Source organism: Triticum aestivum, chromosome 4A (genome assembly GCF_018294505.1).
Source record: "Triticum aestivum cultivar Chinese Spring chromosome 4A, IWGSC CS RefSeq v2.1, whole genome shotgun sequence".
In the NCBI taxonomy this organism is placed as follows: Eukaryota; Viridiplantae; Streptophyta; class Magnoliopsida; order Poales; family Poaceae; genus Triticum; species Triticum aestivum.
Window position 1 is genome coordinate 735,695,510 of NC_057803.1, and position 15,948 is coordinate 735,711,457.

Below are 15,948 nucleotides of genomic sequence, written 5' to 3' on the forward strand. Positions count from 1 at the left end.
AAAGGCATTGTTGTTGTAGTTGCCCCCACTGCCACCGTTGCCGCCATGTCCACCACCGCCGTGACCTCCAGACTTGGAGTAGCTGCTGCCGCCGCGATCACCAGTAGCGCCGGCTTGTCTGCAACCGCGGTCACCACCACTGCCGGCAAACTTGCGGCCTCGGGTGGCAGCGTTGGCAAAGGACTGCGGTCCTCCACTACGAAGGTTTAGCCTCATCTCAAAGCTGAGCAGTTGTGGATACAACTCGGCCACATTCACCGGTTCCACCCGGGAACACATGGCAGAAACCATCGGCTCGAAATCTTCTTCGAGCCCAGCTAGGATGTGGGAGACGATGTCTTCCTCATCCACCCTCTTCCCCGCGATGATCAGTTCATCACAAAGGGACCTGATCTTCCTGATGTAGTCGGTGATGGAGGAGTTTCTCTTCAGCAAGTTGGCGATGATCCGGACGTTGGTGGTCTGGGAACGGGTGCGAGATGTGAGTATCCCTTCAACCATGTTCCAGAGTTCTGCCGAAGTGTGGCATGATGCAACCTGGATGGCTATCTCATGAGGGAGAGTCGTCGGAAGGCATTAAAAAACTTGCTGATCTTGGGCGTACCAGGTTTGGAACTCCAGGTTTGCTGCCTTCGTTATGGTTTTGCCATCAGACGAGGTCACGTCGATCTGTATGGATGGTGCTGGCTGCTCGACGTCAAGGTACTTCGCCATCTGTGCTCCCCGGATGGTGGAGAGCATGGTCGCTCGCCACAGCACTTGGTTGTCCTTGTTGAGCTTCTCAGTGGCGGCGTGAGCAAATGGCGAGGCAGGGAAGGAACTTGAAGACGTCGCCATGTATGAGCTCGAGGACAACTTTGATACCAGGAAAGAAGAAGGAAAAGCATGGAAGCGCATGCCTTCCTGGCTGGGACGCATTCATGTTAAATACACATAGGATCAAGTACATCATGCGCAGGTTGTTGCTAGACTTTCCCCCTAGTCCAAGCTATACAAGATAATGTTAATCCTATGCTATCAACCTGCGTCATCTATTTACAACTCACGCATACAATATACGTGACAACATGGCACGCTTATACAACTACTAGCCTACCTTTTAACAACAATATCTCTATATATGCCAGAGGGGTCTTAGTCTCATACAGTAACAGCCATACAATGAATCCTGGGTAATGCAGTCGATGTGCCTTGCTGGTGTACGCGTAAAAAGACAAATATGAACCCTCAAGGAAGAAAAATCACGGTGTAAATCGTCAGACTCCCAAGGTAAAAAAATAAAAATCCTAATGTCAATATCTCGTTGCGCACGAACTACCATGGAAACCTGCAAGGTTCTAAGAAATCAGCACATTGTCGGTGCTTCATGATTCGATAAGGAAGCAAGAAAGCAGCATGATGAAGCAAACGGCCCTGCAAACAGTATGAAGACAACAGAAAATAGATAGTTCATTCATTACTTAGAGAGGAGGAAAACAGCCAAAGCATGCTTGTGGCTTCGGAACCGCATTGTTTAGTCCCTATCTCCGATATAATTTTGGCTAGTTTAGTAGCACTGTAGCAGAGAAGCATATCATACTATTTCAGAGCTTTGAGTCCAAGTTTCTGTTTCTCTCTTGTGAAGGTCTGCAAGGACTACGATTAATCCCCTATACTTGTGGGCCATCACACTAGTAGAAAATAGGGCTTTGGTCCAGGCCAGGCCAGCCCATTAGTCCCGGCTCACTCACGAATTGGGACCCATGGGGGCAATGGTCCTGGTTTTGAGGCCAGGGGGCCGGCCGAGCCTCGTGGGGCATTGGTCCTGGTTCGTCTGCACCCTTTGGTCCAGGTTCCAAACACGAACCGGGACCAATGGGCCTCGCTCCTGGCCCACAACCATTGGTCCCGGTTCGTGGATGGAACCGGAACCAAAGGGGGTCCTTTACTCCCAGTTCCAGCCATGAACCGGGACCAATGAGATGCCTATATATACCCCCTCGCCTGCGAACAGAGTAGTAGAGTGCTATGTTTTTCTGGCCGGCCATGGGAGAGATTTGCGGTGCTCTAGCTCACCTCCTATGCACATGAGGTGTTCGATGAAATGCCCGAGCTACACTTAAGCTTTCACCTCTCGAAGCTCCTTGTCCAAGCTCCATTTTCCTCGAGATTTTTCTACGTTTGGCGATTCGTCCTATCCCCTCCCGTTCCTCACAGTCGTCGATCGCCCGCACCGATCTCGTCGCCGGCACCACTTTGGTGAGCCTCTTGATCTTATCTTCTTTCCACAAGAAAAAAGTTCTTACTTGTATGATTTAGATAGATACTTGTGTAATTTTCTTACTTTTATTATTGTTTCTTATTATATAGTGCGATGGTTTTGATATCTGCCTCCATCGGCCGTCATCATGTCTATGATTCGGATGTGGTATATATTATCTTTTATAACTATTTGTTTTATTTAGTGTTTATGACAATTATGCCGACCAACGTGACATAGATTTTTTATCTAGGAGGTATGTGAACCGGAAATTCCAACCGACCCTATTATCGAGAGGTTAAATTTAGTTGAAGAAGAAAACAATTACTTGAAGGAAAAATTGAAATAAATTGAGGAGGAGAAGATTATATTGGAGTTGCATGTTGCGGATGTCGTCGATGATCACAAGATCAAGATGGATGCAATGCGCTTGAAGATTATAAAGATTAGAAAATATGACATTCATACCGAGGTTTGGTATCATTATGCCGTTGGATCAATTGTTACCTTAGTTGCGATTATGATCGCATTTGTTGCTGCATTGAAATGTTTTAGATAGTTTCAATGTATGGTTTAATTAGATGCTCTAGAGAGCTATATGTTGTTCAATGAGAACTATGTATGTACTTTGGATTTAATGTGATGATGAACTTCTATTAATTTGGTCACTTATCTATTCATGATGTTTTGTAAAGGTTTTTGACACACTTAATTATATATAATGCATGAAGATGAACCGGCAATGGATGTACAGTAACAAACGCACCACTGAGTACATTGAGGGCGTGCACAATTTTCTCGCAGTGGCTGAGGCAAACAAGCAGAATGGCTTTATGTGTTGTCAATGCCCTAGCTGTGGGAATACGAGGTCTTACTCTGACTCGAAAACCCTTCACACCCACCTGGTTTATAAGGGTTTCATGCCACACTATAATGTTTGGACAAAGCACGGAGAAAGAGGGGTTATGATGGAAGACAGCAAAGAAGAAGAGGTTGATGAGAACTATGTGCCTCCTGAATATGGTGATGCTGCAATGTGGGAAGCTGAAGATCAAGAGGAACCAGACGATGTGCCCAATGATGATCTTCGTCGGGTCATTGTTGATGCAAAGAGACACTGCGAAAGTGATAAGGAGAAGCTGAAATTCGATCGCATGTTATAGGATCACAAAAAAGGGTTGAACCCCAATTGTGAAGATGGAAACACAAAGCTCCATACCGTACTGGAATTGCTGCAGTGGAAGGCAGAGAATGGTGTACCTGACAAAGGATTTGTGAAGCTACTGAAAATATTAAAGAAGAAGCTTCCAAAGGATAACGAATTTCCTGACAGTACGTACGCAGTAAAGAAGGTTGTATGCCCTCTAGGATTGGATGTGCAGAAGATACATGCATGCCCTAATGACTGTATCCTCTACCGCGGCGCGTATGAGGATTTGAACTCATGCCCTATATGTGGTGCATTGCGATATTAGATCAGACGAGATGACCCTGGTGATGTTGACGGCGAGCGCTCCGGGGAGAGGGTTCCTGCCAAGGTGATGTGGTATGCTCCTATAATACCACGGTTCAAACATCTGTTTAGAAACAAAGAGCATGCCAAGTTGATGCGATGGCACGGATGTCAGGACCGGATTTTCTGGATATTAATTTCCCAGAAAATGGCCCTTGTGCTGATGAGACACCAACTTGATACAGAATCTCCAAGGAAAAATACAAAATATGTAGTACAAGACCATTCTGGCCTATGAGTACAACACAAGGTTTCTAGTGGCTGATGGCGGAAGCGGTTTGTGGTTCATCAGCGTCTATGGGACTACATTTCCCACAGGAACAGCTGACCTGGATAACTCCTATCTTCGCGAGGCTGCTATCATCATTGCGTAGGTTCCGGGGCTGTCATCGCAATGCTCCTCTCCGTGCAAGAAATCTAGCCAAGACAATAGCCAGGGACAAGCCAGTGCATACTTTGGAATGTACTCGCAAACATTATGAACACAGGTATAATATAACAAATGATAATCATGCTTTGAAATATTCTATAATCACAATGTCAGTCATAAAATAAAATCAATGATGGACACAAGCAGGCTATTCATATACAACATGAATATGCAATAATTGAGCAGGAATAGAATGCACCGATCGGTTGTCTGAAGCGACGCCTCGAAAGGATAATAATATAATGCATGCCATAGTCGGGCGTCTGAGCGACACCACATAAAGGGCTTATAAATAATTTAGATAACAGGCATGCCACAGTCGGGCGTCTGAGCGACACCACATAAAGGGCTTATAAATAATTTAAATGACAAGCATGCCATAGTCGGGCGTCTCGGCGACACCACATAAAGGGCCCATAAGTAATATAAATAACAAGCATGCCACAGTCGGGCGTCTGAGCGACACCACATAAAGGGCTTATAAGTAGTTTAATCACAGTGAATACCAGGAGGTAGAACTGTCCCAGGATACCCAATAATTCAAATAATGTAAAACGTTAGTCCACAATAACAATAATCATAATCATAATATGTCACAGGTCATAATCAATGTTCTGGTTTAGGAGTTTTTCCTCCGAAGACCGACACTAAGACCGACACTTGACCCATCCCAGACTGTAGTCCTTAACCATGGACACGGCTATTCGAATAGATATAATCTCTGCAGAGGGTGTACTCTTTACCCACGAGTAATGGATTCCGTTAGTCCATCGGGACTAATTCCGTCTACGGTCTTTTAATTGAAAACACACCTGACCGCACACACCAGCTAGACTTACCGGTGTCTGGAATCACCCACGACACCCGTTAAGCAAAACTCTAAGTGGGGAGGCTACAATCTCAATTAGCATGGGATCACAAAATTTTTAACACGTGCAAACTAGGGAGCTACCCCCTCGGCTACAACCGGAAACACCCATGCCCCCGGACCAGGTGGCATGCCTACCGGATGCAACCGGTATCTTCCACCATGGCCTATCTGTACGGTGTTTGCTAGAAAGGGGTTGACAACTTACTGAACCGTACCCTACCTAGGGCAGGGACAAGTGGTAGTATGAAACAAGTATGGGGGTTACTGGAACAAGACTCGATCTACGGCCGACTCAGGAGGTTTAAGTATTCCCTGCATGATTAGCATAACAAATATGTTTCAACCAATAGACAGAATCACCTCTCATCATACCTCACTATGCCATACCAGACACAACAGTCTCGACGAAGACTGGAGACAAGCTCGTGTCTACTCAAAACAGAGGCTTTCCCGGATTCCTTCCGATGGGCATGAAAGGCATACGAGGGTGATTGCTATCACAAGCATATCAAGTTCCAACAGCAAGGAACATTCATTATGCACTCACGAGTATGATCATATCATCACATAAAATAATGAATACTTCGGGTTAAGGTGGTGTTGTAATCATATCAAACAACACACACATGAATATTATGCCAGGGTTCAGAATGCTTGCCTTCAAGTGTATTCAAGAGGGGTGCACTTTTTGAAAGTTGCCTTCTTCTTCGAAAATCCTATTTTGAATTTTTTTAAATTAACACATAGTTTCAAAACAGTACAAAAAAGTTGTCTAGAAAATTTTCAAATAAATATTAAAATAAACTAGACAAAATTTGAGAAACAACAGAAAAAGAATCAAATCATTTGGACTTATATTTAAAAAGTTACAGTCAGTCAAAATTTAGTCAATATTCTGTTTTAACAAAAATAAATAAAAGAAACAGAAAAAGAAAAAAAACGGTTCGGGGGGAAAGCGTACTCTGGGTTTTACGCTTTCACTTTGCCAGCGTGGACCGGCTCGGGGTCACTGATAGTGGGTCCCTTGGGCCCACTGGTCAGGTTTGACCAGTCGCCCGCCTCCTTTCTCCTCTGCCCGAGCGGAGCAAGGCTCCGGCGATCGCCGTCGACGAACGGCAGCTTCCCGCGGGGTTCCAAGGGCGGGGATGGATCCGCTGGTCCAGGGCGGTCCTCCCGGTGGTCGAAAGGCTGGCGGGGGCGAAGGGAGTCGCTGGCGGCAAGCTCTGCGGCGGACGGTGGCTTCGGGAGGATTGGGGGCTTGGGCTACGGTGGCTCCCCGTCGAAGCTGAGTGGTTGGGCGCCTCCACACGGTCGAGGGTAAGAGGGTGGTGGCACTGGCCGGAGACGAGGAAGAAAGCGTTCCCCCGTCGATTGCTGACGGTGGTGACTCTAGAGGGGTGGCCTAAGGTGGCCTGGGGGTTTGGAGGAGCTCGGGGGTCCTTTTTATAGGCGGTCGAGGTCGGTTCCGCGACGGCCGGGATAAGATCGACGGCGAACCGCCGTTCTGTTGCTGCAGGGCGACATGGCGGCGATGGGTGCTAGCAGAAGGCTCGTGGATGCGCTCGAGCTGCTCTAGAGGGCAGCTGGCGCACACATGTAGCTTGGGCAGCGCCGTCCATGGCAGGGGCTGCTGCGGCCGTCAGCTAGCCGCCATGGCCGGCCTGACGGCGGCGCTGTACGGCGCCAGGGGTGGCTCTGCGGCGAGGGAGGGGTCGGGCATGATGGTTGTGAGTGGCCAAGGGTGAACACGGGCGTGGGAAGGGCGGCAGTGAGACGCGGCGGCTCGGTGCACGCGCGTGCAAAACGTGCGCTCTGGGCGCGCCGAGAACATGCACGCGGGGTGCTCGGCAAATGCCAATGCATCCCAGGAGGATCTAATTGACATGAGGTGTAGCAGGGTGGGGCTATAGACTAAGGTAGAGTCATGAGAAATGCTGGTTAGGCAAAGCAAGTAGGTTAAAAATGCAAACTAGGGTTCATGCCAATTCTGTTCATACACTCAAGGTGTTTGACAGAATGCTATGGTCATCTAGGCAATTCTTGGGGTGGCTAAAAACTCTAGATCGTAGTCTCTTTAGATGATAGAGAAAACCAAATCTGGGCAGAAACTAAAGGCTATCATTGCATGGGCCAAAAATATTTCAATGGGTCCAATCTTATGGACTTAATGGTTTGGTAGAGTGGTCTATAAGTAGGAGAAAGAATCATGGGTAAAAGGGCAAGTTAAAATATGGTTGGAGTAGAAAACACCCAACTGGCCCAGAGAGCAAAAGAGGATGATTTGCTCAAAATTTTCAAAGAACACTCATGGGTTTTTGCATAAAGTTTAATTATTTGCATCTACTGATATCTCCAAATTTTTATGTGATTTTTAAAGAAATATTTAAATAGGTTGCAGTGCAAACCACAAACTGATCCAGATTTCAAAACTTGAGGTAGGGCTCAAAATCTTCAAACGATTAAAAGAAGTATTTGCATAAAAGTGATTTAGGAACCTCACATGTCATCCCCAAATTTTGGTGGAATTTTTAAAGGAGTATTTGAAAGGATTGTAGTGCAAAGGAGCCTCTAAAACTTATGAAAAATCATTTTTAAAAGAAATAGAGCTCAGGGAAGATAATCATATAAATAATTCCACTGATAAAAGAAATGTTTCTTGAGAGGGTATACAAGTCCAATAATATTTTTGAAAGGTTTTCTATCGGGGTAAAAACTCCACAATAACAAAGAAAAGAGTAGTTCTGAGATCAAAAGATAAATCCAGAAATAAAAATTTAATTTACCAAGGAAAATTTTAATTGATAAATCATGGTTAAATTTTTGGGGTGTTACAACACTACCCCCCTTAAGAAAAATCTCGTCCTCGAGATTTGCTAAGGGCTGTTTTGAAAAAAAAATATTACTCCTACCATCGCAAAGTAATATCACAAAAATAACCATCCTACTCATGCAATTAAAACGTGGCTACAGTAAGTGGGCAATTAAATGGTGTAAAAATACAGTGTGGAATACTGGCGTTGCATGGAAAAATCTACGGGATATTTCTACTATTGATTATAGTAAAAAAATGATTAAATATCTAAATTACCGAAATACGCTGGTCGCACCCGAGAGCACAATGCTCTCTCTGGCTGACAGGTGGACCCGGGGTCCACTGTCAGTCTCTTCTTCTACCTCTGGCTCTCTCTTCTTCCTCTCTCTCTCGTGCGCTTTCCCGTGCTTTCTCCACGGGTGATGCCTAGCGTGTAGAGCATCTAGGCCGTACTGCGGTATAGTGCGCGGCGTGCTAGCTGCCGGTGCAGCATTCATATGTCCATTTTGCATCATGATTTTATATCAATATTTATTGCATTATGGGCTGTTATTACACATTATATCTCAATACTTATGGCCATTCTCTCTTAATTTACAAGGTTTACCATGAAGATGGAGAATGCCGACAGTTGGAATTCTGGCTGGAAAAGGAGCAAATGTTGGAAACCTATTCTGCACAACTCCAAAAGTCCTGAAACTCCACGAAACAACCTTTTGGATTTATTAAGAATTTATGAGCGAAAGAAATAGGCCAGGGGGCCCACACCCTGTCCAGGAGACAAGGGGTGCGCCCCCCCCCCTATAGGGCGCGGCCCCCTATCTCCTCGGCCCCCTGGTGGGCCTCCGGCGTCCATCTTCTGCTATATCATCACCCTTACCATGGAAAAAATCGTGGGCAAGCTTACGGGACGAAACTCCACCGCCACGAGGCGGAACCTTGGCGGAATCAATCTAGGGCTTTGGCGGAGCTGTTCTGCCGGGGACACTTCCCTCCGGGAGGGGGAAATCATCACCAACGTCATCACCAACGATCCACTTATCGGGAGGGGGTCAATCTCCATCAACATCTTCACCGGCACCATCTCCTCTCAAAACCCTAGTTCATCTCTTGTATCCAATCTTGTATCAAAACCACAAATTTGTACCTGTGGGTTGCTAGTAGTGTTGATTACTCCTTGTAGTTGATGCTAATTGGTTTACTTGGTGGAAGATCATATGTTCAGATCCTTTATGCATATTATTACTCCTCTGATTATGAATATGAATATGCTTTGTGAGCAGTTACGTTTGTTCCTGAGGACATATGTTTAATGTTGTGGTTAGGTTTACCTTAATACTGTTTTTTGTAGTTGTGGATTGCGTGCAATAGGGGATAATCATAAGTGGGATGCTTGTCCAAGTCAGGGAAGTACCCAAGTGTCGGTCCACCCACATATCAAATTATCAAAGTACCGAACGCGAATCTTACGAACGTGATGAAAACTAGCTTGACGATAATTCCCAATGTGTCCTCAGGAGCTCTTTCCTCATTATTAGAATTTGTCCAGTCTTATCCTTTGCTACATAAAGGATTGGGCCACTTTGCTGCACTCTATTTACTTTATTTACTTTTTTCTCGTTACTATTTATCTTATCACAAAACTATCTATCACCTATAATTTCAGTGCTTGCAGAGAAAACCTTACTGAAAACCTCTTATCATTTCCTTCTGCTCCTCGTTGGGTTCGACACTCTTACTTATCGAAAGGACTACGATAGATCCCCTACACTTGTGGGTCATCAAGACTCTTTTCTGGCACCGTTGCCGAGGAGTGTAGCGCTTTTAGTGAGTGGAACTTGGTAAGGAAACATTTATTTAGTGTGCTGAAATTTTCTGTTACTTGTCACTATGGAAACTAATACTTTGAGGGGTTTGTTTGGGGTATCTTCAGCCCAACCAGAAGAGCAAAGAGATGCTCCTCAACCTACTGAACCTTATGAAAATATTCACTTTGAGATTCCTTCGGGTATGATAGAAAAACTGCTAGCTAATCCTTTTGCAGGAGACGGAACTTTGCATCCCGACTTACACCTTATCTTTGTTGATGAAGTTTGTGGATTATTTAAGCTTGCAGGTATCCCCGATGATGTTGTCAAAAGGAAGGTCTTCCCTTTATCTTTGAAGGGAGATGTAATGACATGGTATAGGCTATGCGATCATACGAGATTTTGGAATTATAAGCGACTGAAGTTGGAATTTCACCAGAAGTTATATCCTATGCATCTTGTTCATCGTGATCGTAATTACATATATAATTTCTGGCCTCGCGAAGGAGAAAGCATCGCTCAAGCTTGGGGGAGGCTTAAGTCAATGTTATATTCATGCCCCAATCATGATCTCTCTCAGGAAATGATTATTCAGAATTTTTATGCACGGCTTTCTCTTGATAATCGCAACCTGCTCGATACTTCCTGTGCTGGTTCCTATATGCTGAAGACTATTGATTTCAAATGGGACTTATTGGAAAGAATTAAACGCAACTCTGAAGATTGGGGTTCCGATGATGGTAAGGAGTCAGGTATGACACCTAAGTTTGATTGTGTTAAATCTTTTATGGATACCGATGCTTTCCGTGGATTTAGCTCTAAGTATGGACTTGACTCTGAGATAGTAGCTACTTTTTGTGAAACTTTTTCTACTCACGTTGATCTCTCTAAAGAGAAGTGGTTTAAATATAATCCTCCTGTTGAAGTGAAAGTAGTTGCACCTATTACAGTCGAAGAGAAGACTATTACATATAGTGATCCTATTATTCCTACTGCTTATGTCGAAAAACCTCCTTTTCCTGTTAGGATAAAAGATCATGTTAAAGCTTCGATTGTTGTTCGTAAGAGTAATACTAGGACTTATACACCTCCTGAGCAAATTAATGTTGAACCTGGTATTGCTATGATTAAAGATCTCTTGGATGAGGACTTAGATGGGCATGTTATCTCTTTCTTGGGTGAAACTGCTAATATTGCTAGACCCGATACTAAGACACGTAGACCTGTTGTAGGCACGCCTGTTATTTCTGTTAAAATAGGAGATCATTGTTATCATGGCCTATGTGATATGGGTGCTAGTGCTAATGTGATACCTTATGATCTTTATAAAGAAATTATGCACGATATTGCACCTGTTGAATTAGAAGACATTGATGTTACTATTAAGCTTGCTAATAGGGACACCATTAAACCAATTGGGATTGTTAGAGATGTTGAAGTATTGTGTGGGAAGATTAAATAACCTGCTGATTTTCTTGTTCTTGCTTCCCCACAAGATGATTTTTGTCCCATTATTTTTGGTAGACCCTTCTTGAATACTGCTACTGCTAAGATTAATTGTGAAAAGAATATTGTCACTGTTGGCATAGATGGTATGTCTCATGAGTTTAATTTCGCTAAGTTTAGTAGACAACCTCGTGAAAGGGAACCACCTAGTAAGGATGAAAATATTGGTCTTGCTTCCATTGCTGTTCCTCCAACTGATCCGTTAGAACAATATTTGTTCGACCATGAAAATGATATGTTTATGAAGGAAAGGGAAGAAATAGATGAAGTGTTCCTTAAACAAGAACCTATGCTAAAACATAACCTTCCTATTGAAATTCTTGGGGATCCCCCTCCACCCAAGGGTGATCCCGTGTTTGAACTCGAACCTTTACCTGATATTGTCAAGTATGCTTATCTTGATGAAAAAGAAATATATCCTGTTATTATTAGTGCTAACCTTTCAGAGAAAGAAGAAGAAAGATTATTGAAAACTCTGAAGAAGCACCAAGCTGCTATTGGATATACTCTGGACGATCTTAAGGGCATTAGTCCCACACTATGTCAACACAAAATTTCAGTGGAGAAAGATGCCAAACCAGTTAGAGATCCTCAAAGACGATTAAACCCCAAAATGAAGGAAGTGGTGAGAAAGGAGATTTTAAAACTCCTTGAGGCAGGTATTATTTATCCCGTTGCTGATAGTGAATGGGTAAGCCCTGTCCATTGTGTCCCTAAAAAGGGAGGTATTACCATTGTTCCTAATAATAAAGATGAATTGATCCCGCAAAGAATTATTACAAGCTATAGGATGCTAATTGATTTCCGTAAGTTAAATAAAGCTACTAAGAAAGATCATTACCCTTTACCTTTTGTTGATCAAATGCTAGAAAGGCTATCCAAACACACACATTTTTTCTTTCTAGATGGTTATTCTGGCTTCTCTCAAGTACCCGTGTCCGCGAAGGATCAATCTAAAACTACTTTTACTTGCCCTTTTGGTACTTTTGCTTATAGATGTATGCCTTTTGGTTTATGTAATGCACCTGCTACCTTTCAAAGATGCATGATGGCTATATTTTCTGATTTTTGTGAAAAGATTTGTGAGGTATTCATGGATGATTTCTCCGTCCATGGATCCTCTTTTGATGCTTGTTTGAGAAACCTTGATCGAGTTTTGCAAAGATGCGAAGACACTAGTCTCGTCCTGAATTGGTAAAGGTGTCACTTTATGGTTAATGAAGGCATTGTCTTGGGGCACAAGATCTCTGAGAGAGGTATTGAAGTTGATAAAGCCAAAGTTGATTGTATTGAAAAGATGCCATGTCCCAAGGACATAAAAGGTATAAGAAGTTTCCTTGGTCATGCCGTCTTTTATAGGAGGTTCATTAAGGACTTTTCTAAAATCTCTAGGCCTCTGACTAATTTATTGCAAAAAGATATTCCTTTTGTCTTTGATGATGATTGTGTAGAAGCATTTGAAACACTTAAGAAAGCCTTGATCACTGCACCTATTGTTCAACCACCTGATTGGAATTTACCTTTTGAAATTATGTGCGATGCTAGTGATTATGCTGTACGTGCTGTTTTAGGGCAAAGAGTCGATAAGAAATTGAATGTTATCCAGTATGCTAGTAAGACTCTTGATACTGCCCAGAGAAATTATGCTACTACTGAAAAAGAGTTCTTAGCAGTTGTGTTTGCATGTGATAAGTTTAGACCTTATATTGTTGATTCCAAAGTTACTATTCATACTGATCATGCTGCTATTTAATATCTAATGGAGAAGAAAGATGCTAAGCCTCGACTCATTAGATGGGTTCTCTTGCTCCAAGAATTTGACTTGCATATTATTGATAGAAAGGGAGCTGAGAACCCCGTTGCGGACAACTTGTCTAGGTTAGAAAATGTTCTTGATGACCCACTGCCTATTAATGATAGTTTTCCTGATGAACAATTAGCGGTTGTCAATGCTTCTCGTACTGCTCCTTGGTATGCTGATTATGCTAATTACATTGTTGCTAAATATATACCGCCTAGTTTCACATACCAGCAAAAGAAAAAGTTCTTTTATGATTTAAGATATTACTTCTGGGATGATCCACACCTCTATAAAGAAGGAGTAGATGGTATTATTAGACGTTGTGTGCCTGAGCATGAATAGGAACAAATCCTATGCAAGTGTCACTATGAATCTTATGGAGGACACCACGCTGGAGATAGAACTGCACACAAGGTCCTACAATTTGGTTTTTATTGGCCTACTCTCTTCAAAGATGCTCGTAAGTTTGTCTTATCTTGTGATGAATGTCAAAGAATAGGTAACATTAGTAGACGTCAAGAAATGCCTATGAATTATTCTCTTGTTATTGAACCATTTGATGTTTGGGGATTTGATTATATGGGATGTTTTCCTGCCTCCAATGGTTATACACATATTTTAGTTGATGTTGATTACGTTAGTAAGTGGGTAGAAGCTATTCCAACTAGTAGTGCGGATCATAACACTTCTATTAAATTGCTTAAAGAAGTTTTTTTCTGAGGTTTGGAGCCCCTAGATATCTTATGACTGACAGTGGTTCAAACTTTATTCATGGTGCTTTCCGTAAGATGCTCGCTAAGTATGATGTCAATCATTGAATCGCATCTCCTTATCACCCACAGTCTAGTGGTCAAGTAGAGTTGTGCAATAGAGAGCTCAAATTAATTTTGCAAAAGACTGACAATAGATCTTGAAAGAATTGGTCCAAAAAACTTGATGATGCATCATGGGCCTATAGAACTGCATACAAAAATCCTATGGGTATGTCTCGATATAAGATGGTTTACGGAAAAGCATGTCATTTACCTCTTGAACTTCAACATAAAGCATATTGGGTTATTAAAGAGCTCAATTATGACTTCAAACTTGCCGGTGAGAAGAGGTTGTTTGATATTAGCTCACTTGATGAATGGAGAACCCAAGCATATGAGAATGCCAAGCTTTTCAAAGAAAAAGTCAAACGCTGGCATGATAAGAGGATACAAAAGTGTGAGTTTAACGTAGGAGACTATGTGTTATTATTCAACTCTCGTTTAAGATTTTTTGCACGAAAACTTCTCTCAAAATGGGAGGGTCCCTACGTTATCGAGGAGGTCTATCGTTCCGGTGCTATAAAAATCAACAAATTCGAAGGCACAAAGGTGGTTAACGGTCAAAGTATTAAACATTATATTTCAAGTAATCCTATCAATGTTGAAACTAATATTATTGAAACCATAACCCCCGAAGAATACATAAGAGACACTTTCCAGAATGTTCCAGACTCTAAAAAGGCATAGGTACATGGTACGGTAAGTAAACCGACTCCAAAATGACTCCAATGGCAATTTTTATCAATTTTGGATTATTTAAGAATTTTAGGAAGACAGGAGTAGTCCGAAAGGGACACGAGGCTCCCACGAGAGAGGAGGTCGTGCCCCCCTCCCCCTGTAGGGCGCGCCCTCCTGTCTCGTGGGCACCTCGTGTGCCTCCCGGACTGCGTTTTCTTGCATGTTACGTATTTTGGTCGGTAAAATTCATTATATACACTCCCGAAGGTTTTGACCACCGTATCACGCAAATATCCTCTGTTTTCGTTTCGAGCTGTTCCTGTTGCAGATTTGGAACAAGATGTCGTCCCAAGATTCGGAGGGAGAGACCTACATGGCTGATTATATTGCAAATCCAAAAGTATATGGGGAGGTGGAACATTATGGCTGGACCATAGAGGAAGAAGAAGACTATGATCCAAACAGGAAGGAGGAGACGAGCTCCGATGAAGAGGATGATCCACTACCTCAACCTGGTGATATGCATGTGGAGTTCAAGAAGTCAAGCCTCCCTGAGGTCCAATCTATCCCTCCACGTTTTTTTGCAGGACAGCAAGGCAGCACTATGCTAAAAGATAATGAAACTTGAACTCGAGAATGAGGATCTAAGGGAGGAAAATTTTATCCTCAGACGCAATCTAGAGAAAAAAATTGCAACAATTCCACCGTCATCATCACCACCTCCATCGGATCCAAAGAAATAATCGCATGGGTATGGCACTCCCCTTGGCAACTTCCAAGCTTGGGGGAGGTGCCCCGGTATCGTATCACCATCACACTCCTATCTTTACCGCTTTATTTAGTTCGATATTTTTAGTAGTATCTTGATCTAGTAGATTGAAGTTTTGATATCAAGTAGTTTTGAGATTTGCTTTGTGATCTCTTTATGTAAGCGAGTCCGTGTGCAATCTATAATAAAGATTAGTGTTGAGTCAAGGGCTTTGCTATGTTGCTATGATCTTGAGGAAGTAGAAAGAACAAAAGAGTTCATATTGATCTTATGGATAGTGATAACTTCACACATAGAAAGTATGAGGCATAAAAATTGTTGTGAGTTGATGAACGTAGCCTTGGTCATCGTTGTAATGAATAGGAAGTGATAAGGAAAGAGGGGTTCACATATAGATATATTATCTTGGACATCTTTTATGATTGTGAAGCACTCATTAAGTATAACATGCTAAAAGAGTTGATGTTGGACAAGGAATACAACGTAATGGTTTATGTTTTCCGACATCTCAGTTAAAGTATACTGTCATTGACCTTCCGAACATGTTGAGCTTTCCTTTCCCCCTCTTGCTAGCCAAATTCCTTGCACCAAGTAGAGATACTACTTGTGCTTCCAAATATCCTCAAACCCAGTTTTGCCATGAGAGTCCACCATACCTACCTATGGATGTCAGGACCTGACTTTCGGGATATTAATTTCCCAGAAAATG

The 15,948-nt window shown here is 42.8% G+C and overlaps 1 pseudogene; it reads right to left on the reverse strand.

Annotated features, from left to right (window-relative positions):
- Positions 1 to 215: 215 nt before the first annotated feature.
- LOC123088956 (uncharacterized) lies at positions 216 to 354 on the reverse strand (annotated as a pseudogene).
- Between the last annotated feature and the right edge of the window lie 15,594 nt (positions 355 to 15,948).